The sequence below is a fragment of the Ictidomys tridecemlineatus genome, chromosome 5, assembly GCF_052094955.1.
Source record: "Ictidomys tridecemlineatus isolate mIctTri1 chromosome 5, mIctTri1.hap1, whole genome shotgun sequence".
NCBI lineage: Eukaryota > Metazoa > Chordata > Mammalia > Rodentia > Sciuridae > Ictidomys > Ictidomys tridecemlineatus.
Genome location: NC_135481.1, coordinates 102,155,094 through 102,178,430, shown reverse-complemented (window position 1 = coordinate 102,178,430; position 23,337 = coordinate 102,155,094). Strand labels below are relative to the sequence as shown.

The 23,337-nt window shown below is 36.2% G+C and overlaps 1 long non-coding RNA gene across 3 annotated transcripts; it reads right to left on the bottom strand.

The window, feature by feature from the left end:
- Positions 1-10: 10 nt before the first annotated feature.
- On the bottom strand, positions 11-23,114 carry LOC144377567 (uncharacterized). 3 transcript variants are annotated; one of them, XR_013438559.1, is made up of 4 exons: positions 23,018-23,098; positions 5,086-5,282; positions 826-995; positions 11-475 (listed from the first exon to the last, which is right to left on the bottom strand). It is a non-coding gene; the product is annotated as an uncharacterized LOC144377567 (long non-coding RNA). The 3 variants fall into 3 exon arrangements; XR_013438560.1 differs by having other exon boundaries at positions 11-995; positions 5,086-5,185; positions 23,018-23,114; XR_013438558.1 differs by having other exon boundaries at positions 11-995.
- Between the last annotated feature and the right edge of the window lie 223 nt (positions 23,115-23,337).

Genomic DNA, 23,337 nt, shown 5'->3' with positions numbered 1-23,337 from the left:
ATTGCTACTGTTTATGTTGGATTTGAGTGGAAAATTGACTGAAATTTATTATAGAGGTCTAGACAGGAAGTGATAAGGGCCAGAAGTACATCTTGGCATCAGGGATGGGAAAGAGGAGAGGCATTTGATGTGATAGACAGGAATAATCAAGGGGACATCGTGACAGTATTTAATGTTAGAAGGTGTCAGAAACAAGAGAAGCCAATTTTGATAAGGAGTCAAAGATATATATTGGGATAAAACAATACACTTAGCATTGATAAGGACAGTGAGTGTGATTTTAAATATGTTAAGTTTCTGGTGTTGAGGCGATATCACATCATTGAAGTTTTTATGGGATAAAGGCTGCAAAATTGAACCTTCTGTTTTAATGGGATTTCTCTTAGGAAGTCCTCCCTTGGATCTGTGATGATCCCATGCTCATTTCCTTCCAGTCCCCTGTGGCTGATGACACACACCGTGCCTGCTTCTTTTCCTGACAAGAGATTGGAAGCATAACTCTAGTTCCCATGCCACAGATCCTACTCTAGGTCAAGGAGTTTCTAGGTGATTTCTAACATTTCAGTCAGGACTGTTCTTAGACTTTAGCAGCTAGGACCCCAGGCCTGGACTAAGCATTTCAGAAGCTTGCCTCTCCCATGGGGTGTAATGAGTCTGCTGAGCCCTGGGATCAGGAGTATCTCCCCACTCCAGCCCTGCCCCTACATGTGTACTGCTATGGGAACCTGAAATGTTGAAGCCAGTCCTCAGGAATAGCTCAATACTCTTCCCCAGTCAGTGCTCCCTAGAGTGAGCTATGCTGATGTTGCATTTCTCCTGACTCACAGGAAGGTTAAGAGGTGATTATTTTGCAGGAAGGATGTGGGCCGAGGTAGATTTCAGTATACACGCTTTGCAGACATGGAAGGCTCTTAGTGGTGAAAAATGGAGGTGGGTTTGGGAAAAGACAGGACCTTCTTGACAGGGATCATGGAATCCATGGGGGCCAATCCACCCTGCAAAGACAAGGGAATGAATGTTCAGAGCAATGAAAGGGACTTAAAATCTAAAATCATTTTAATATTTTGGTTATTGGTGCTAATATACTGAGCATACTGGCTGGTAAGGGAAAAATTAGGCACAGATTTTAGTAAGGCTTTTTTCCAAACCACAATTAGAGGCCCACTTAAGGAATCTTCCTAGCCCTTTGTGACTCACAGCAGACTGAAATCACCATTTCCTTAGGAAGCCTATTGATTGGAAACATAAGAAAAGGGAGGAGATGTTTCACACTTTGGTCTATCCTGGTTGTTAGTCCTAATGGCATGGTTCCTACATAAAAAAGGCCATCACTCTCATGTTCCCCCTCAATCCATGCTTTCTTCCACATCTTCAGTGCCACTTATAATCCCTGAGCTTAAGTGACGGCTGTACCTCTGCCTCTTACCCAGAGCCCCACTGCCCTCTTTCATCATGTGGTCCTGCACTTAGTGACCATGGCTGGTTGGATCAAAGGGTTGGTACCTGAGCCAACATTCCCAGCAGCTACAATGTTGTGATGGCAGATTGCCTAAGATACCATGTTGGACCACATGTAAAAAGGAGGCCAATCAAGATAAGGAAGACACAAAGAGAATCCACGAAGCAGAAGGCTGAGGTGCCCAAGAGAAACAAATTTGTCCCACCTCTAGATTTTTCAGTTTCACATTTAGTTCTTGTGAAGCCCCTCTTTTTTTTTCTTTCCTCTTTTTTTTTTTTCTCTCAGCTGTCTGTGAATTCCCTTGTGATTCCTTGTAGTATAAATCTTTTGTTTAAGCGAGCTGGGTTTCTGTTCCTTGTAACTATCACAAAGATACTATGTCAACCACACTTGGAAGAACTTCAATCCTTTCACCTTTCAGATGCAATAATTGACTCTACTGGATTTGGATCACGCTGACCTTTCATCTGTCTTATAAAGATGTTTGGGCATGACAGGTAACACAGCTGTCAAGGTCACTCAGGCAACACACGGCAGATTTAGGTGAGAAATCTTATCTCAGTTTTCTTTCTTCAGCTATCTTCATACTAAACTCTTCAGAGCTCAGTGCCTGTCTAATAAATACCACCAACATTAATGAGGTCACCAGTGTCTTATCACAAACATACCCAAGCCCCTAAGTTCAAGGTCTACTACATTCAATTTTCCCTTGTTAACTATTTTTTACTTTATAGTCAGTCCTTCATTCTGGTCATTCTAAATGCTAAGCTGAATCAAGAGGAGAGTGAACACAGATTCTGTATGCATCTCTTTTACTCTTCACACATCACCAAAACAATATTCCAGGCTTTGTTAGAAACTGCTCCCTGAGAAGGCAAGATTAAAAATTTCCTACTCAACCCAATCATTTGGCAAAATTATTCAAATATTTGGACAGGACATCATAGCTCTCCCACTGACCTCAAGTCTCAAAACTCAGTCCATCCTTACTGTGGACAAAGTCACAGAGGATGAGAGGCATGAAGCCAGCTCTTTTATCCACTGCCTGTATGGTTGCTTTGTTGCTCTGATATCTAAGGACCTCTGAGTTGAGCTACCTGGCTTAGCCAGTGAGAATTTTCTGCACACCAGCTCTGGCTTATGTTTAATTCATTGTGGAATCACCACTCTGCCCAGGGCATGGTTTGTAGGCTATTCAACCTGCCTCCCAGACCATTTTGGCTCATGTGCCCAGATGTTGCATTATATTTAATCCTTCATGGAAAGTATATAGGTAAAAGGGAAAAGGATTCAAGCCATAGCTTCAAATTTTATATGGCATTTCACTTTACAAAATATTTTCATGCTCTCTTGATGTGTTATGTGCTCTGAGAAAGCTGTGATGCTATTATCTCTGTTTTACAGTTGAGCATACAAGAATCAGAAAAATTAATGACTTTGATAGACAGTAGAGCTAGAACTTGATCTCTATGTATTTTTGTTTTTAATTCAAACATAATTGTACTTATCCAATTCAATGTGATAACTCAGTATATGCATACAATATGTAATAATCAAATCAGGATAATTAACATTTCCATATCCTTCAATAATTACCATTTCATTCTGTTATAAAGTTTGGAAGCTGCTCTTCTAGTTTTTTACAGAATACACAATAAATTATAAACTACATTCACCTTGCTGTATTGCAGAACTCTAGAACTTATTCCTCCTATCTAACTATATTTTGATATTTGATTTCCTTTACCCATCCTCCTCCCATACTTCCTAAACTCTATGCTCTACTTTTATGAAATCAACTTTTTCAGATTCTACATAAGATCATGTGGTATTTTCTTTTCTTCAGATATTTCACTTCTCAATACATAATATCTCCTAGTTCCATTTACGTTGTCACAAATGACAAGATTTCATTTCATTTATGGCTGAATAATATTCCATCATGCATGTATACCACATTTCCCTTATCCATTCATCTGTTTCTGAGCACCTTGATTGATACTCGAGGTTAGATACTGTGAATAGTGCTGAGGTTAATAAACATGCCAGTGCAGGTATCTCTTTGCTATCCTGATTTCATGACCTTTGGATATAGACATAGTAGTGGAATAGCTGGATCGTATTCAAGTTTTCCTTTGTGAGGAAGCTCCATGCTGTTTGCCATAATGACTATTCTAATTTACATTCTTATCAATAATGTATAAGAGTTTCCTCTCCTCTACAGCCTTGCCAACATTTATTACTTTTTGTATTCTTTTTTATTATAATCATTCTAACTGAGGTGACATGATATCTCATTGTGGTTTTGATTTGCATTTCTTTGAATATTATCGATCTCAAGAATTTTTCTATGCTTATTGTCTGTTTATATCTTTTAAAATGTGTCTTCTATTCTGATCATTTGGCCATTTTAAAATTGGATTGCCTGAGTTTTTCCAGTCTCTTACATATTCAGTATATTAATTCCTTGCTGAATGAATAATTTACAAAAATTTTTCTCCTGTTTTTCAGGGTGTTTCCTCACTTTGTTAACTGTTTCCTTTGCTATGCAGAAGTTTCTCAGTTTGATATAATCCTACTTGCCTATTTTGCTTTTGTTTCTTATGCTTTTGGGATTTTAACAACAACAAAAATTATTACCTGTGCCCATGTCCTGAAGTGTCTTTCCTATGTTTTCTTCTAGTAGTTTCATACTTAGAGGTCTTAAATTTAGGTTTTTGATCCATTTAGGATTGATTTTTTGTATATTTTAATAGGAGTCTAATTTTGTTCTTCTGAATATGGATATCTGGTTTCCATAGCACCATTTATTGAAGAGACTATCCTTCTCCAATATAACTCAAATATAGCTTTGGTGGCTTTGTAGATGAGTTGTCCATAGAAACAGATTTATTCCTGCATTCTTTGTTGTATTCCATTATTTCATTGTTTTATTTATTGGCTTTTTATGACAGTACAAAGCTATTTTAGTTACTGTAGCTTTATAGATTTGAGATCAGGTGTGGATTGAAATGTCTCCAGATTTGAGAGGGTTTTTTTTGTTTTAAAAGATTGATTTAACAAGGTCTTTTGTGGTTCCATACAAATTTTAGGTTCTTCCCTCCACCCTCATTTCTGTAAAGAAAGCCATTAATATTTTGATTGTGATTGCATTGAATCTATTGCTTGCTCTGAGAAGCAAGGACATTTTAGCAATACTGCAATTCTACTAGTCAACAAATATGGATGAGCCTCCCGTTTTTTTAATGTTCTCTTCAATATTCCTCATCAGTTCTTAGTAAATTTCAGTGTTGGAACCATTCACCTTCTGATTAAGTATATTTTTGGTATTTTCTTATTTTTATAGCTCTTGTGAAGGGGATTATGGAATTATGTTCTTCATTTCTTCATTAGTAAGCTCATTACTGATGATATAAAAATGCTTTGGATTTTTTGTATGTTTATTTTGTATCTTTCAACTACTTAATTCACTTATAAGTTTGAAGAGCATTTTGCTGAAGTCTTTAGATTTTTCTGTATATCATATCATGTCTCCTTCAAACAAGGATAATCTAGAGTCAAGGATATTTCTTGCTGCCATTCATTTCTTTATTTATTCACTCAATAAACCTTTCTTGGATACCTACCTAGTTTGGGTACCTTGCTGAAAGCCAGGCACACAGTAGTGAAGTTCATTTTTCATTGTGGGAGATCAGAAAATATTTCTCAACAGGAGTGATATCCAGGCTGAGAAGGGAAGAAGCGATAGATGTTATTCAGGCAAAGTGGGAGGTCTGGGAACATTCCAGGCAGACCACATTTTTATCTTTTTTTTCCAGTGGATCTGAAAAATAGAAATTAGGCAAGGAAGCTAAGAATTAAAGTTCCACAAATGTGTAATCTCATATTTAAAAGATGAAGACATTCATCAAATAGATTTCCTTTAAGAATCGTATTGAATGTCTCCTCAAAACCAAAAAAAAAATTGATAGTTTTCAAAATACCTTTTGGTTGGTTTTTAATAACTTAGTAATAATTGTTTGGTAATCTGTTTTTTTTTTTAATTATCTCAATGATAATTGAAGACAGGGTTTTGACGACTATGGACAACCTGCCTACGTAAGGGTTGTGGGATATTTCCTTGTACATGTTACATGCATGTGATCCAGTCTAGGTCAGCTTCATCTCCCATTCTAGAATTTTCTCCACTCTCTTTCTATTGTTGCTCTCAAGGTTCTGTTGTTAACTACACCAAGACTGCCTCCTCTTTTGAGGCCACTGTTTTGCAAATGTTGGAACCTACTTTTTCAAAGGCAGGAGTATGAGCTATTTGCACAGTATCCCTGAGAAAGGGAGATACTGACTTCTGGAACAATCTGTGTCCCCGAGATCCCAGGGGGCATGTATGTAGAAGGAAAATGCCTCCAAACAACTAAGCAAATATCTGACTTTGACTAGGTGTTCTTCATGTCTCTCTACCTGACAGAAACTGACAAAGCCACAGGCAGATTCAAAAGGACAACCTGGTTTGAGCCTGTTCAGAAATCTGACTTTGTTAGTCCTCAGTTTGGGCAGTTGTCAGGAAACAGGACAAGATATTATCCTCGATAATTCATAAAGTCATCCTCTTTTTAATGAATCCCATATTCTACTGGCTTTGAGAAGAGTCAACACCCAATCACTGCAAAAAAAAACATTTCATTTGGAAGCAGGAGTATATACACAGGGGTGAGGTAAGGATATAGTTTACGACAGAACCTTGAGAGTAGCAATAGAAAGAGAGTGGAGAATATTCTAGAATGGGAGATGAAGCTGGCCTAGAGTGGATCACGTGTATGTAACGTGTATAAGGAAATAAATCCAGGATCCTTACGTAGGCAGGAGAGTCAAGGACAGAGTTAAAACTCTGTCTTCAATGGTCATTAAGGCATTTATTTCTAAGTGAGTTTATTGGAAGTAGTTGGGTTGGCAATTCATGAGGGGAAAAATCTCAGTCCGCAGTCCATAATTATGGGTTATTTGAAAAGTAAGGGATGTGGGCAGATTCCTGCAGCTGATTGAATGGAAGGTTATCCATCAGTGTGAATGAATAAATTTATCAATGAATAAATTGAGAATCAGAAAATATTTTAGTATGATTATTACAGCATTACTTTATTAAAATCGGTGGCCTTTTATGAAGGAATTCACAGCTTAGAAGGAAAGACATTTGCATTTAAGGTACATTATGGCATGATTTGGAATGCTCTGGTAGAGATTTGAATGGGACTTGAATACAGGAAGAATGGGAGTAAATATCTCTGCTGGAAGAGTTTGGGAAAGCTCTGGTGAAGAAGGCATTTGATCTGGTCTTGGTGAATGAATAAGAGCACTCCAGGATGCCGAGGAGGAAGCTTATTCTTAGTTAAGGGATTACCTGTTCCTCCATAGACCTTTTTCCACTGACTCCTCTTAAAATCAAAATGTGTTATTTAAGAAAGTTTATCATTGTCAAGGGCAAATTCATATACTAGAATTAAGAGTCCAAGTATAGAGAACTGTGTGGTCCGTCAGAAATATCATGTGAGCCACAGACTCAAACCACGAATGTAATTTTAAAATTTGTAGTAGCCACATTTTTTTTAAAGAAGTATGGACAGTTTAGTTTTAATAATATATTTAATTTAACATAATATGTCCCAAATGTTTTTGTTTCAACATATAACAAATTTTTTTTTCATATGCTATTTTGCATTTTTTTTAAACTAAAGACTAGAAATCTGCTATCTATTTTACATTCACAATACATCCCAATTCTGGTTAGCAATGATTCAGTTGCTCAACTGACATATGTGGTTATTGGTTATTGTACTGGACAACTTAGATAACCAGTTCCTTAATTTTAGCTAGTACAAACTGGGAACAGGTTGAGACACCCCCAGAGAGGGTAAACCGAGCACTGGAACACAGGGGAGGTTGAGGCTGATGGTGGGTGAGAGGCTTAACAAGAGTCCAGAGGACAAGCTTTGTGTGTTCCCTGATTTTTATCCATAGCTGGCCAGTAAGGTCAGTTCTGGTGTCTGCTACTCCACCCAAAGAAAGTATGTCCAAGTCAAGTTTTCCTGGGAAAATTCTCATTTTGCTTTCCTTTTATTATTTTATTTAAAAAGCCCACAGGCTACTCTCCTCAACACCTAATAATGTCTTTCCCAGCTCTCTTAGGAAGCAAGGCCCTGAAATTTCCCTCACATATTAGCCCCAGTGGACCCTGTCTCCATTCCACAGAAACGTTTGCCCAGAAATGAGCTCACAGACCTTCTCATCATGGCCAGAGGCAAGTAGTACTGTCTGGGACACCAGGAGGAGAGGTCAGAGGCGAGCTCCACTTCCCTGAAATAATGCGTTGATGTTTCCACTCATAGAGACCAGTTATGGATGGTGGCTAAAAAATGACTCAGTTCTGGCTGAGGCAAAAGAAAAGAATCAGTCCTTGAGATTCCTTAACTCCATTGTCTAGGATGATCAGCAGAGTCAGTCACTGTGGACTTTTTCCCTTTTGTCCTCATCTCCTGACCCTGATAGACCACCTAGTTGCCAATACTTAACATCAAACTGTAGATAGGACACCACACCCCTTGACCTGGTCCATCCTTTCTGTGTCAAGTTCCAATTATATTTTTACTCCTGCAAGTTTAGGGGAATTTGCTGAAGACATGGCTGTAGCTGTTGGACATATTGTTGAAACAACAGAGACCTAGAGAAATTGATCAGTAAGAGAGATACCATTTAGAATGAGACCTGTACCATACCTTACTGCTTATAGGAGTGTGTCTATAGATACCATGAAGCTAGTTAAAGGAATAAACTATGTGGGTAAAAGACACATTCCCAGTAGGATAGATATATAGGAAGATGCATGCTATAAACTTTTGATGGAAACTTAACATAGGCAGAAAGCATGCAACAAATTTTTGTTTTCATTTTATTATTATCATCATCTATTACTTTTTATTATCACATCTTCATCTCCATTCTATGCTCCTTTCTTGAATTTTATGTGTATTTTGATTGTTTCTAAATTCTTTAGTGTTTTCAGCAGCCTTTCAGGCAGAAGAGTGTGTGTACTTGCACATACACATGCATGTATGCAAGTTCGGTCTTTGTTCAAGTACAGGTAAATGGATAAGACAAGTCATTACTAAAATCATTATAGCCTGGGTCATTACCCACAATACCATCTGCTGGTATTTTATCAAGCCTCCTTCTATTAAAGAGTCATTAAATTACCTCTCATAGGAAGGTTATAAATCAAACCATATGACAGATAAACAGGACACCAAGTAACTTTGCTTTAATTGTCTCTGCCACTATCCAGTGTCACTCAGTCTATTTATTCATTGATAGCACTTTAATTAAAGGCACTCTTAATCTGATTTTGCCAATGTATTTTGGGAACAAAACAGTGGTATTGGATTAAGGGACTAAATTCTATATTATTCCACTTTGACAGGGCAATCCATAGCATGCTTTAAAAAAATACCTTCCTCTGGTAGAAATTGATTTGCTGTTTACTTGAAATAAACAGAAGTGGAGAGGATTATGCTTTTGCATTTGCTGATGAGATATTACTTACAGACTCTTACTTGAAACTTATCTCAACACCCCCCACACATCAGGTTAAAGGACTTGGTATGTATCAATGTATATTCTGTATATATGGGTTAATTATCTTTCCTGCCTCAGCCTCCTCCCATGCCCCCAATTTGTCATCAGTCCTGTGCTAGTCTCTAGTACTTGTGGGAGTTGTCTGGGCTGACTTTAGATACCCTGGGGATCTATAGAGCTGAACCAACCAAGGCACCAGCCTAGGAGTTGAACTCTGTATGGAACTCTGGAGACAGGGATTCTCATCCAAGACAACAGAGATACTGAGGCCAATGGAGTTGACTTAGTCAAAAAAGAATAAGAACAGAGTTAAGTACCAAATTTCAGGTGATAAGTAAGGTAAAAACTAAATCTGGAGGGGCCAAACATGGGATCAATGTTGAAGGCATAGATTTAAGAGTCTGAAACTTAGCAGATGATATTAAACCACCCAACTAGTAAATGCAGGATTTGGACAATAAACCCATTTTATTAACATGACTCTGAAGCTCTTTGTATGATACTACATTTTCTCCTCTGATATTTATAATTAAATCTCAGACTTTGGTCAAGTCATGAATCCCCTGTTTCATTGGTGGAATACGACCTCACAGGGTGGTTGTACTTGTGAAGAAGTTCTCAAAGCATCATTCAAATGTAAGTCATTATCATCAGATAGTCACTCCTTGGAAATACTCAGAACTGCACTAAAAAGAAAAAGAAGGAAAAGAAAAAAGCTGTGTCTGTCCATGGCCTACATAGCAATCTGAATAGATAAAAATCTAGGATATTAGCAAGTTACTTCATTTTCATATTACTAAATTTTGATGGAATGTTTTTCATGGAATCAAATTGTTAATTGATTGAATTGACTGGTTGTTAATTAAATCAAAGCAGCTGAACCAACTCTGTATAGACACATCAGAAACATTCCTTTCTGATGATCCTGGTTCTTCCAAGGTTTTAGAGCTTGCAGCAGGGAAAACACTGAGAATCAAGTTTGCTTTGGCTCTCATGAGTGAGCCATTGATGTGTCATAAAGTTCAACAAAGAGGCTGTAATGGCCGTACCCAATGGGTAGCTTCTGTGATTTGCTAATCTTCTGGGATTGCAATAAAGAAAACATGCAACTCCATCCCTGAGGAAATAGTCCAATATTTAAAATGTAGTTGATATATTTCTTTTACTTCTAGGTGCAAGCTAAATTTTCTCTCCTATAAAAAAAATGAGTGCAGTTCATTCTCATGGATATTGAGAACTGTGAAACTCATCCTAGTTCTGTTTTTGTTTTAATTTCCAGTCCATTCCGAGACAAAATTTTGTCTACCATGAACCAGTGGTGCTATACATCTATGCTTATATGATAATTATACATTTGTGCTCCATTCTCCCGTTTCTTCAGTGCTTATTTTTATTTGAATCTTTTGCTGATTTTAGTTTTAAAAGAAATCTACCTAAAAGAATTTTACCTATTTCTGAAAAACTCACTCAAACCCTCTGTGGCAAATCAACACTTCAACAATTAGCAATTATCCTGACAATAGCCTTACATTGTATACCTAAGACCCTAGTACATCTGTGTGAAAAATAAACTATTTCGGTTATGTAGTGTTTCATTTCATTAGTTGGCTTTTAGGAACATCAAAAAAATAATAATTTTTTTTCCCTTTTCCTCTCTGGTTAACAAAATCTCACTTGTCCTTCGTGACCCAGCTCAAGTTCTGCTTTCTTCATGAAGTCTTCTTGGCTGTTCTAACCAAATGACTCTCTTCTTGGAATTTCCATAGCGTTCTGAGCTTGCAGTGCACAGTGTAGCCTTCAGTTAGGCTACTGTGGTTTTTTTCCCTTCATCATTTCTTGTTATCCCTGGATTCTGTCTGGTGTATTTCCAACTGTGATTTAGCTTATGCTACTCCCACCTGTCTGACATGGCCTCTGCTATGGTCTCCTTATCAGATTCTACCCATGTACCAGGGTCCAGGTCAAATTATTTTTCTGTAGGAAGCCTGTGCAGACCGGCTCAGCCAGAGAGATAAGTAAATTCAAAGTGCTTACTATCTGTTTTATGGAAAATATTCTTACAGATATTTTTGGATATCTTCCATAAGGTTCTTATAAGCCAATGTTTTAATTACTTTAATTGCAAATTCAACTTTAAGAACTATGGAAAATAGATGATGGTTGCTAAAAATAAGATTCACATTTATTCTTCCAATTTATGATGGTGGTTCTCCAATTAGTTGTGTATCAGAATCACCTGTGGCATGAAATAAACCCAGACACACAGGCCCTAACCTAGACCAATGATTGATGATGTCTGGGATTTTGGCCCGGTTATCAATGTTTTAAATCAGCTCCTTATTTTGATCATGTACAAATATAAGAACCACAGGTGTGTGTGTGTGTGGAGACCTGTAGAAAATAACTGTAGAGTTTATAAAACCTCTGAGTGTTTAAGTTTGAATTTTTTTTAGAAAGTATAAAGAAATCTGTCACTTTATAAGACAGCATTGCATATTAGAGAATAGAGAAAAAGTTTAACTCAAAAAAAAAAATCCCCCAGATCTTTAATATTTTGCAAAATAGTGTAACCCTTCTCATTGCATGTTTAACTTCTTTCTTTATGTTTTGTCTTTGTTCTTATTTTTCATAAGAAAAATAATGAAATGGAATTTATACCACAATTAATTGAATGCTCAGCTGGGGGATTTAGGACTTGTTCTTGGCCAATCTTATATCATTGTTTTAGTCAGCTTTTTTGCTGCAGTAACTAAAAGATCTGACCAGAACAATTTTAAGCAAGAAAAGTTTATTTGAGGGCCCCTGGTTTCAGAGGTCTTAATCCACAGAAGGCTATTCCCATTCCTCGGGGTGAGGCAGAACATCATGGCAGAAGAGTGTGGCACTGAGAACCAGCTCATATAATCAGGAAGGAGAGAGAGAGAGAGAGAGAGAGAGAGAGAGAGAGAGAGAGAGAGAGAGAGAGAGAGAGAGAGAGAGTGAGTCAGTCCACTTGCCAGACACAAAATGTACCCCAAAGCCGTGTACCCCAATGCCACATCTCCTCTAGCCACACCCCACCTGCCTTCAGTCATCATTCAATTAATCCCATCAGGTGATTAATTCACTGATTGTGGTAGGGCTCTTGTAGCCCAGTCATTTCTTCTCTTAACTTTCTTGAATTGTCTTACATGTGAGGTTTTGGGGGACACCTCACATCCAAACCATAACAATCATTATCATCAAGGTCTATATTAGACTATATCCTTGGTTGCAAGTATAATATGCCAAATCAAATGAGTTTAAGCAAAAAAAAGAATTCATCAGATGGGAATTTATTAGCCATGGTGCAGCAGTTTGACTATTGATCCAACTCTTACTCCTTTCTGAAAGGTGCTCAGTTGTACTCATTTTTCAGCCTCCCTACAGTTGGCCATGACAACATGACTGGGTTCTGCCATTGGATAGTGGACAAAAGTGATATGTATCACTTCCAGGCCTGGCCCATGAATTTCTCAATGTATGCCTATTTGTTTCTAAAGAGCTATTAAACTGTTTTCTCCTAATCAATAAGGAGAGTGAGAAAGATCTTGTTCCAGAATTTTTACTCAGAGGAGAGACTTTCTGGGATTTAGCTATCAGTAGGAAAGCACACCAATAAGAGTGAGACTAGAGGTATTGACTCAGACCCTCAGGGGCCATACTAAGGCTTGGGATATTATTTGTGGGCCTGTATTAAGAAAGGGTTTTCTATGAATTTACGATCCTGAACATCTGTCTTGAGTCCACAAAAAACGTATATGGTTATAGTGAGTTTTAGATACCTAGTCCCCAAAGGGATATATATTTTTCTCTTGTAAATTATTATATTTTTTTCAGTTATTTGTGCTTTTTCTGTTTTATGGAATATTAGATATCTTTTAGACTTCCTACACTTGTTTTTGATTTCCCTGTTTTATTTTGTAAATGCCTAATATATTTTTCAATAATGGCTTTTTGATTGTCACATCCTTCTCTTTTCAACCAAGTTTTATTTGAATGTATAAATTCAGGTTAGAAATTTCATTAAATGAGTAAGAGAAGTATATCATTGTTCTAGGGCAAGCATAAATTAGGAATACATCTCTTTTCTGGACTATATCTCACTTTTCTTTGGGGGTTTTATTTAAAATAATAATTAAAAATATTCATAATCATATCCCGATCAAAGAGGTTTAAGTTTCTGTCAATACCCATTGAATACCTCATAATGCCAAAAGGTCCTGGAATATTGATTGCTCTGCTTCTGGCTCTTTGTTACAGGTGGGATTCATTGACATTTGACACAATCCCCTTCTCTAGAATCTAAGATTGAATATAATAATAAATGAATGAATCTCAAAATAAATCTCACAAAGCAATAGATGAATCTCACTGTATTACAAGTGACTCACATAACTATAGTGAAGTGGATGGAGAAGAGAAGAGCCAATCTACCTACTTTTGGGAAACATAACTTCAGCTGAATACTGAAAGGTTGTAGATAAAAAGAACTTTACACAAACATTTTCCTTAGTTGATTTATTTTTCACAGAAACATGAATAAGCATTTCTGAAACTTCTTTATTTGTATTCTAGAACCAGATAATTAAGTGGATATCTTAGATAATGAAAAACAAATTTCTTGTTGTCAGAAAACTTGCAAATAAGTAAAAGAGGAAGGCTAAAGAGAACCTCATGCTGTTAGGCTGGGATCTGAGGTCTCAGTATGAGCTCATGGGCTTTTTGTTTTGTCTCTTTGTTTGGTACAGGGGATTGAACTCAGAGGTATTCAATCACTGAACCACATCCCCAGCCCTATGTTGTATTTCATTTAGGAGGTGGGGGGTGGTGTCTCACTGAGTTGCTTAGTTCCTCGCTTTTGATGAGGCTGGCTTTGAACTTGTGATCCTCCTGCCTCACCCTCCTAAGCCACTGGGATTACAGGCATGTGCCACTGTGTCTGGCTGAGCTCATGGGTTTTAACATACATGGAAACATGGATGTATTTGTATGCAGGGGTTAACACACATACATATACTTTCAAGTTCTGCTGCTGAAGTAACCTAGAAGTAATGACATCCCCATAGCAAAAAGGACATCTAACCCCCAGATCTTGGTTTCTAAATATCATTTACAAATTAGAGGATCCAGACTCCATACCAGACAAATATCTGGCTCAAGAGCTGAAATCAGGAAAGTACAAGATAAACCTAGAGCATTTCATGATAGTAGAAACTAGAAAAGAACTAAAACAACAACAAAAACTGATATACATGTCAGGAAATCAATTTCAAAAACTTCCTAAATAGCATCTGAGTCGGTTTGTGTTAAGAGGAAGGAGTGGTAGAAGTAGAGAACTGAGAAAGTGTCACAAACCAGTCAAAGGAGATAGGACAACCAAATAGAATGTTAGGGTCTGTAAACAAGTCAAGATGGCTCCTCGCATTTTGCCAGAGGGAGTGGTTTGTGAAGTAAGGCCAGCGAGCCATTAAGTGTGGAGATTCCTTATTGGTTGACTGCTGTATCTAGTTTATGTTAATTAAGATAAGCTGTGTGAATGTATATATACCCCTCCTGTCCTACAATAAACGGCTCCCACTCCTGCTGAATCAATCTACACAAGTTGCTCGTCACCCCCCCCCAGTTATTTTGCCCAACCAGCCGGGCTGCGGTAGAGTCAAAGGAGATAAGACAACCAAATAGAATTCTGGAATTGAAAAGGACATTAGCTAAAGAAAAAGAAATATGAATAATCTATGAATTTTAGTCAGAATGTATCAATATTTGTATATTAATGATAACCAATACATCATATTAATATGTTAGTGATAGGGGAAACTTTAGAATATATGTGTATTTTTAAATTGTTCTGAAATAGTCCATTAAAAATAATAAAATAACCTTTTGACAAATACCATAGTAATAATTGCTGTGATCAAGTATGACTAATGGATCCTAAAATTAGTGGGCAAAGTATTTGTGCAGTTTAAAGTATCTCATCACAAAATTCTGATTCTTACAGAGTAGAATAGTCCCCTCTTACCACAGGGAATACATTCCTCGACTCCAGAGAATGCCTGAAACCATGGATATTTCTGAACCCTCTATACACTATATTTTTTCCTTACACATACCTTATGATAAAGTTTAACAGGCACAGTAAAAAGTCAATGAAAATAAACTAATAGTAAAATAGAGTAATTATAACAACATACTGTAATAAAAATTATATGAACATGGTCTATCTTAAAATATATTATCATACTATAGGTTTTAGTAATATCAACATACAATTTTTTTCCTTATTAAGTTGAGAAGTTTTACCTTTTTACTTAAAGGAAGTACTTTACAGTTTCTCTTTGGCATATTTTGGTGATCAGCTCACTACTCTTGCATTTTGTGGCCATTATTAAATAAAATCAATATTACTTGAGCATACTGTAATACTATGACTGTTAATCCAACAACTGAGAAAGAAACCTACTAAGTGACACATAGGTGTGTTATATATACAGCATGAATAACCTAGACAAAGGATTAATTCACAACCCAGGTGGGATAGAGTGGGCAGGGGCAAGATTTCATCACTACTAAGAATGAGGCAAAATTTAAAATTTATAAACCGTTTATTTCCAGAATTTTTCATTTATTATTTCAAGACTTTGGTTAACTGACAATAACTGAAACCACAGAAACCAAAACCGCAGTTAAGGGAGGACTACTGTACCTTTATAGTGGAGGAACCTTGCAGACATAGCCTTAACCAAACAATCACTTCAACCATTTCACTAGTATTGAAAGATATTGGCATCCTATGCCTTTCTGATATGTTGCAATGATTCTACAGGTAGCGCTTCTCAAGTTTTAATATTTATATGTTTCACCTAGGGATCTTGTTAAGTAGAAGATTCTGAATGAGGAGGTCTGAAAAGACTAAGTTTCTAACAAGATCCTTGGTGATCCGATGTTAACGTCAAGGGAACCACACTTTATGAATCAAGGCCCATATGAAAACCCCACAAACTTTAGCAAAGGGGGAAAAGAAGGGAGAGTATTCATATCTCTTTTATGACCTTCCCTTAGAATCTCCTTTACCTTACTTGGGATATGCTGGGATTCTTTTCTTTCTCCAGTGCTTTTTTAGCATCATAAATATACCAAACTCAAATAAGTAGTATTTGCAGGGAAGAAGCTTTCAATGAAGGATTTGCTTGTACCATAAGTGTTTCTTTCTCAGAGCAGATATATAGCAGATCTTTTTTGGAAGAGGCAGAAGATCCAAGCACATCGTACCTAATAATAATAGTGGATAGCCTCAGACTGTTAATATCATCTGATATCCACAAGTAGGAAATACTATTGTATTGTGGTCTGGTATGGGATCAGCACCTGAATTATCCTGAGACTCTCCACAATAAGTATGAAAGATCAAGCTGTGTTGTGTATACCACTAACCAAAGAGATGCTTTCCATCAGTCTAAGCATACGCATAACCGCACACTTGTTTGTAGTTGTGCAGATTCAGTTGGAATCCTGTATCTTCATGGAATTCTGCACGCAGTGATAATTCTGATTGCTCAGTAGCCAGATAGGTTGTTATTTTCCTGGCTAGTATCCCTAACCATCCCATCTCAGAGATGGCAGCTGCCTAATGTTGTAGAACTGAAGGGTCCTCTTCAGCAAGATCGTTTGAAAGAGCTCTTGAGTCATTTTGTTCTTGGCCTTATTTGCTGGACTGAAAAGATCATCAGTGTAAGAAAACTTCCTGGTGGTGATTGCATTTCATATTTCAGGATCATATATAATTTGTTGAGAGCCAAGCTAATCTTGCCTAAGAAAATGGTATCGGGGTGTCAAGATTTTAGTTAGCACCTAAAGGGGCTCTGCCTCAGCCAATTGTTGGCACCCAGTTGAAAGTAGATATAGTTTATTTTATGTATTTTTTTGTCGCAGGACAATTTTTTTTTCTGGGTCCACATAATTGTTTGCATAGCCAATCCCTTTGTTCTCAGGGGACTTTCTCAGTTTTACCCTGTTCTATCATTATTAAATCACTGATGATTTGGAAGCTCTGCCTCTCCTTAAACTTGGCACTGTCCCTCTTCCCAGTCTCTGCCAATGTTGCCTAACTTGGATTTGTATCTTGCATTTCATGGACAAGCAATGATTCGCCTTTTCACATAATTTTAGAGATCCTTTGCTTGAGCTTCCTTGAGGCCTCTGGAGGTAGGTGATGCCTTCCAAATTGTCATCTCTAACTTGGAATTTCTATTCTAAGACAAACTTCTAATCACATGTGAAAAGTGGAATGAAGGTTTTCATTTATTTATTTTTTTTTACGACATGCAAGATTTTTAAAATGTTACTTCCCCAAAGAGTAAATACTATTTTTTTTTTTGTGGTCAGAAATTGTATTTTCATATGACAACAGAATGCATTACAATTCTTATTACACATATACAGCACAATTTTTCATATCTCTGGTTGTATACAAAGTATATTCACACCATTTTTTGTCTTCATACATGTACTTTGAATAATAATGATCATCAGATTCCACCAGCATTTATAACCCCATGCCCCTCCCTTCCCCTCCACCCCTGTGCCCTATCTAGAGATCGTCTATTCCTCCCATGCTTCGTCTCCCTATCCCACTATGGATTAGCCTCCTTTTATCAAAGAAAATATTCGGATTTTGTTTTTATGGGGATTGGGCTAACTTCACTTATTATTATCTTCTCCAACTCCATACATTTACCTGCAAATACCATGATTTTATTCTCTTTTATTGCTGAGTAATATTCCATTGTGTATATATGCCACATTTTTTTATCCATTCATGTATTGAAGGGCATCTAGGTTGGTTCCCCCTCACACATCAGATAGAGCACTAATCTCTAGGATATATAAAGAACTCAAAAAGCTAAGCACCAAAAAAACAAATAACCTAATCAATAAATGGTCTAAGGACTTAAACAGACACTTATCAGAAGAGGATATACAATCAATCAACAAAATATATGAAAAAATGTTCATCATCATTAGTATTTAGAGAAATGCAAATCAAAACCACTCTAAGATTTCATCTCACTTCAGAAAAAAGAAAGATTTGAGAACAGTTGTATTTTTAAATACTATTTTTTGATAAAAATTTTCTTGAAAAAGGTGCCAAGGAAGTGATGCACCAAAGTAAGAAATAAACCCCAAATACAAATGTCTGGGATCCAGGAAACATGGGAACCCACATAGGAGAGGACAGAAAGGAATAGTTAAGATGAGGCTGAAGAAAAACTCTGGATGGTGGCTGTCCAACAGACCTTAGGAACAATAGTCCAGATTGGAAAGAGACGGCAGAAGAACTGAGGAGGGTTAAACTGAACAATGATGGAGTGTGGAGGGAGGCAAAACATGTGTGAGGGAAGGGAAGGCAGTACAAAGCTCAATGTTCATCTTCCACTAAATAACATGGGAAAGGTTAGGAAAATCACTCTACACTGTGTATATATACAGGAACAAGTGGCAGGAAGGATTAGCTACAAGGGATTGAAATGTTTGCCTCTGAGGATGAGGCCAGGGTGGGAAGAAGCTCAATGAGATGACAGTTTTTTGTCTTGAAAACTTTTGAAAATTGAAATTAAAAAAAAGAAAAACCTATGTGTCTGTGTGTGAATATATAATATATATATATATATATACACACACACACACATATAAACACACATATACACATATATGTATATCTATACATATATATACACACACTTGTGTATATAAAATTATACATATATGTAATATACATATCATGTATTATATATAAATACGATATTTTATTATATATATTATGATTTTTCATATATATCAATATACACATATATGTGATATGGTATCTTTCGTTTCAAAGGCTAAGTATCTCTGATGATATTCTTAAGAGGCAACAAGAACAATTTTAATTCAAAAATTACTTATTCAATGTGCTGTGTGCCAGATGTTATAGAGACAAATAACATTTTTCTGTTCAAGGACCTCTCAATGTAGGGCAAATAAGACATACACACAAATACTATGATGGAAAAGGTAAAATGAAATGTTGCAAATAATGCTCTGGGGAGTATGGAGGAAGAGTAATGTTAGAGTAGCTGGATTAGGGGAGGGAGCCAGGAGAGTTGAGGTGAATGCCATTGCTCAACATTCTGAACTAATTTATTATCTACTTCTTGTTCCTCATTTTGCTTTTGGTTGAACAGAACATAAGTGAAAGAGAACCTCTTTCTCAATTCTAAAATATTCTTTGGATTAGGGAAGATTTGAATTTCTGAAAATAGGAAAGAAGAGCATTCTAAAGGAAGAAGGGACTAGAAGACAATTGCAGAAATAGGGTGACAGTCTGAGAAAGTGTGGCAGGTCATGTGTGAGCATATAGTTCATAGAGATTTGGCTGGAGGTTAATGGACAGGAAGGATCAGTTCAGAGAAAATTGATCTGTTAACTAAAACACAAACAAAAAGAGACAAGATCCTGAAACTGAACCGGTTCATAGAGGATCCTAGGCAGGAGATGTGATGTGTTCCCAGTGCCTAGCAAAGTCAATTTAATAAAATAGAGCTTGTCACCTGTTCTTCGAAGCAAATGCACAAGGAACCATTCCCTGAAGGAGAACCACTAATAATACTGCCACTAGTAATGGTTGAGCTAGTACTCAACATTTTTTGAGTATTTAATATGTGCTGCAGTGAGGTGGTAACTTCACTGGGTCATCATACCTTCTCTAGGCAGTAGGTACTGGTCATAAGTTCATTTTAGAGATTCATAGAACTGACTTAGAGAAGTTAAGTGACCTGTTGATTTTGAAATAATCCTTTTTTTCTTTGTATTTTAAATTATGCAGTTGGCTTAGACTTATTTTTAAAAATTGTACTTTGTAAAACTATCATGATATTATACAGTTTCTTTACTATACAAGGATCTCATTATTTTGTTTCATTTAACCTTGGCCACAAGATTACATAAATACGACCCCAATTCTGGTTTTAATACAGGTTGAGTATTCCTTAGCTGAAATGCTTAGATTAGAAGTATTCCCATTTGGGGAGTTTTTTTTTTTTTTTAAATATTTTCAGACTTTACCGGTTGAGTATCTCTAATTTGAAAATTCCAAATCTGAAATGCTCCAAAATTTAAAACTTTTTGAGTGATATGTTATAATTCAAAAATCTTTGAATTTTGGATTAGGGATAAACAACCTGTCGTAGCATATTTGAAAAAATATGACATTATATTGAGTGCTATTTCATTAAATCTAAGATGGCATTAAATGGTATTCTGATAAAACACCATTATTCATATGCCACTAAAAATAAAATATGCTTTCAATTAAATTTGACATGCCACCAATTGTAAGTCACAACCCTTTTAGGAGAGATTAAAATGTGAAAAAAATCCCATCTTATTAAATATATTGGTTATTGAGTAGTAGAATTATGCATAGTTTGAATTCCCTTTTTATAATTTGTGCATTTATAAATTTTTGGCACTTAACATATATTACTTTTTAAAATGAAATAGTTTTGTATTTATTTTAATTAATTATACATGATAGTAGAATGCATTTATGCACTTTGATATACATAAATGGGGTATAATGTCTCATTTTTCTGATTGCACATGTTGTAGAATCACTTCAGTCATGCAGTCATATATGTACATAATATAATAATATCTGTTTCCTTCTACTATCCTTCCTATCCCCATATCTCCTACCCTCCATTTACTCCCCTCTATCAAATCTAAAGTAACTCTATTCTTCCCTAGTAACCCCCACCCTTATTGTGAATTAGCATCCCCATATCAGAGAGAATATTTGGCCTTTGGTTTTTTGGAATTGGCTTATTTTGCTTAGCATGATATTCTCTAGCTCCATCCATTTGTCAGTAAATGTCATAATTTCATTTTTCTTTAAAGCTGAGTAGTAGTCCATCAAATATACATGCCTCATTTTCTTTATCCATTCATGTGTTGAAGGGCACATAGGTTGGTTCCATAGTTTAGCTATTGTGAATTGAGCTGCTATAAACATTGTCATGGCCATGTAACAGTAGTAGGTTGATTTCAAGTCCTTTGGGTATAAACCAAGGAATGGGATAGCTGGGTCAAATGATGGTTCCATACCAAGTCTTCTGAGGACTCCATACTGCTTTCCATAGCAGTTGCACCAATTTGCAGTCCCACCAGCAACGTATGAGTGTACCTTTTTCTCCCTCATCCTTGCCAACATTTATTGTTGCTTGTATTCTTGATGATTGCCATTCTGACTGGAGTGAGATGAAATCTTAGAGTAGTTTTAATTTGTATTTCTCTAATTGCTAGAGATGTTGAAATGTATTACTTTTATTTTCAGAAAAAAGTTGATTTTCAAGTGTTGAAAATAGTTAGAACATCCCCATAACCAGAAATATAGATAGTAAACATCAGTAATTTTTCCTTCTTTCTTTCCTTCCTTCCTTCCTTCCTTTATTTCTTTCTTTCTTCAGTGTTGGGAACCAAACTCAGATCTTTGCATATACTAGACATTCACTCTACCACTGAGCTACACCCACCCCCTATTCTTATTTTATTTTTTGAATTAAACTTAGCAAAAACTTTGTGACTGATATATGAAAATGAATTCCCTAAAACAGACTGCTGTCACACAAAGAACATTTCCTACAAAATGTGGTGATATAAAATCATATTTATTTAATGTCTATTTTTTCCCCATGCCAGGAACCTCAAAAATACAAACTTAAATTTGGAAATGCAAAATCTTATTTTCATTGAAACTTGGAGATGATTATAACCCAACACACAATCTATGAATTGTAACTATACATCCAACATAGTGTAACTTGGAGCAAATGGAGGGAAGACAATGAAAACCCATATATATCTCTGGAGGGGGGCTTTAAGCAGAATATACATTCTCTCAAAGTGAGTAAGTGTCCTTATGATTCCATCCCATGATGATGATGATGATTAAACTTGGGAATAGAGGAAGTGAAGGTGCGGATAGTCATGAGAAAAATGAAGAACATGATGGTTGGGCTTGTACTGCTTGCTGGCCAAGGAGAAAAATTAACCATACAATTAAGGAACTTTGTGATGCTTCTCTGCAAGTCACATAGAACTAATTGCCTGGCTAATCTGTGGCAGAGTGATGTCCCCAGGACAGAAAACAGATTTGGTGAAAAAGAGTTCAGAGATGACAAATCAGTTGATGCAGGTCATACCTGGCCCTTCCCCATAATGTTCTTTAGGGAAAAGTAGGCCAGCTTAGAGCAGCTAATATCCAAAGATGGATGATAAGCAAAAGATAGCCCAACAGGACCTTAGCATGGATGCTACACAAATAAGAGGATGAAACAGACAGACTTTATCATAAAGGGCAGGTGAAAGTACACTTTAGTACAACACAGAGAGGAAAAATTTAGCCCAGTACTTCTTTATATAAATCCTCAGAGAATTAGAGAGAGATGTGAATATTTTTATAAAATTCGTGCGATATGAGTGATTAAAGATATAAGACAATGTTAGGAAACTGGAAAAGTTCAAGAATGAAGTTTTAAAAATAACACTTGAATAATTAGAAAATATACTAAAGGCAATAATAAAAATAGAATAGATATTATTCAAAATTTTTTAAACCTCAAATATGTTATTAACACCATAGGGTTACATATGCCACAAAGAAACATATAATTAGAGAATTGATAGATATGGAAAACAAAAAATATCAAATGATCATATAATGAATACATGTGAGGTATAGCATACAGAAATGGAAAAATATCCAAAGATGAAGCAGAAGAAAATTTTCAAAAGTAAAGATAAAAAAAAAAAAATCCCGTTGGTAGGTGTGGGAGACCAAATCTATAAACAGAAACAGAAAAAAAAGCAGTTTACCTTTAAGTGTTTTCCGTCTCAGAGCAGAAAATCTGGAGCTGGACACCCTTCCTCTCTGCCCTTGGCCATCAGAACTCATTGCCAGAGCCGAACCCTGAGACCAATGAGAGGCAAGAATTTGCAACCTTCTCAAAGTTCTGTTTTTAAAGAAAAGTACAAACAAGTAATCATGAAATATAGTACTCATGACTAGGTCTTAGATAAAGATAACAAAAACCAAAATGAAAAAACTTCCTTGATGATATAATTCAGCTTTCTAAGAGATGAATCAAAGAAGTCAGGGGAAAAAAAAATTGCCTTGAAAGAATTGTCAAGGAACA